The 2,275-nt window shown below is 31.8% G+C and overlaps 1 pseudogene; it reads right to left on the minus strand.

The window, feature by feature from the left end:
• LOC107595263 (laminin subunit beta-4-like) overlaps window positions 1–1,610 on the minus strand; it is a 14,519-nt pseudogene extending 12,909 nt beyond the window's left edge.
• Window positions 1,611–2,275: the final 665 nt, after the last annotated feature.

The raw sequence follows: 2,275 nt of genomic DNA on the forward strand, positions 1-2,275 counted from the left end.
ACAACAGCAGCATGTTGTGTGAATTATGTTTTTATTGACATGCAAAATTATCAGTGCTCTTAACAACAGTTATTAGCTGAATACATTAATGAATGACAATTGACATTGAACATGAATAAATACATAAAGAAGTAAAACACAAAATAAGAACAAAAAATAGATGTGATGAAGACCAAGTTTCAGCGAAACAATCACAATCCAATCAATATGATGCCTTAAAATCCATCATTTTGGTGATTAAGTAGCGATTTTTCTCTGCAGATGATGAGGTTGTGGGATGTGATGCATCTGAAATACACAATTAAGTTTAGAGTTACAGTGTGTCCGTGTGTTTGTGTAAAAACAATTATGCTTATGAAGGTCAAAAGCCATGAAAAAGTTTTTGGGATATCATGGGATAGTTTTAATATTTATTGTGACTGGGTATGTTGGTAACACTTTACAATAAGGTTCATTAGTTAACATTTGTTAACTACTTTAGTTAACATGAACTAAGCATGAACAATACTTCTAGAGCATTTATTAATCTTAGTTAATGTTCATTTCAACATTTACTAATGCATTATTAAAATCGAAACTTGTGCTTGTTAACATTATTTAATGCACTGTGAATTAACATGATCTAACAATGAACGACTGTGTTTTCATTAACTAACATTAACAAAGATGAATAAATACTGTAATAAATGTATTGTTCATTGTTTGTTCATGTTAGTTAATAAATGAACTAACATTAACTAATGGAACCTTATTGTAAAGTGTTACCGGTATGTTTATACATAAACCCAAGTAATAATTTTAAAAATCTTACAATATGAAGCCAGTTACATTTTTAAAGTTCAATTTGTATTTAAATTTACCTGTTGAGAATGTGTTGACAGTCTGTAGTTCAGAATGCTATGGTTCTAAATAAAACCATTACTACATGTAAAGAACCTTTAAAGAACCGTCTTTTTTTAGTGTGTACTAAAAAATCGGTCTCCAATCAAATGCTCTCTAGACTGAGAATGCCCCTCCCCCTCAATTAAACTACTACTGACCAGCAACAGAAGCAGGAAATCATGAACCTAAAGCCTATTGGCTGTTTAATAAAGGGAGGAGCTTTGCGATATGCCACTCCCAAATTTCCTGTTTTGCACCTTCAACGAACTTTGTCTATGCCAAAAAATGTATGATGATATGTTTTCAGTGAACTTTCAAAAATGGTTTTGCTTGAGAAAAATGACAATATACAGTTGCGTTTTTTCCGATCGATTTTGGGTAACTGAGATCTGGCAGCAACAGCACATTTTTTTGCTTAGGTGAACAATATATGGAAAGCTTTTCTTGCCCTTTAAAACTCGCATACCAACAAACCAACGAGAACGCACAATAATAATAACGAAAGAGATATGTTGAAAAATATACAATGAAAGACAACTTTCATTCAAGTGTCAAGGATTCAAGTGTCAACAAGTGGGGGGAAAAATCAATCCAAGGGTAGCAAGTGATCACATGTTTCCCATGATTGGGCTCATAGGGTAATTTCACTTTCAGCTTCCAGCAATGTCAAAGACTTAAGCAGACTTACAGAGGAGCAGGAACGCCGATGACTCCAATCGGATCAGCATAGCTGGACCTATAGGAAAAATGGGTGCACGAGGAGAGAGAAAGGATGAATGAATGAATGGAGGAGGAGGAATGTGATACAAAATCAATGTGAGAAATATGTCACAATAAGCAGCCCTTGCCTCAAGGTTTACTACAGGTTTAATTAAAGCAAGGTGTCAAAATGTTTTTCTCACTGTTATTCTGAGTATTCTGCAGTCAAAATGTCAAGCGCAAGTAATCAGATGAACATCTATGATTTACAGGCTCTCAGAACTGGCTGAGAGCATCTTGACTGCATTTATCAGCTCTTTATTTGCACTATTACTCAGAATGTATCTCTGTATTTGGATTTGTCATTTAGCTGGATATGTTAGTTTGTTTATCATTATCAATAGAATTTCTTCTAATGTAAAAAATATATTTATTTTATTTATAAATATCATATTTATATTTTTATTAATGGATTTTTTATATTTTTAAGACAACTAAATTACTTTCAAATAAATAAAAAATAGTTTACTAAAACAAAAATGAAAATCAAAAATAAAAATAAAATAAATTTGCATCATTAATTGTACAGTAAGTTAAATAAATAAATTTAAAAAAGCTTCATTTAGAGGACATTTTACTTTTAAGTATGATAAACAATTTTGGCAATGTTTTTTTTTGGGGGGGGGGGGGCCAT

This window comes from Sinocyclocheilus grahami, unplaced genomic scaffold (assembly GCF_001515645.1).
Source record: "Sinocyclocheilus grahami isolate Dianchi unplaced genomic scaffold, SAMN03320097.WGS_v1.1 scaffold199.1, whole genome shotgun sequence".
In the NCBI taxonomy this organism is placed as follows: domain Eukaryota; kingdom Metazoa; phylum Chordata; class Actinopteri; order Cypriniformes; family Cyprinidae; genus Sinocyclocheilus; species Sinocyclocheilus grahami.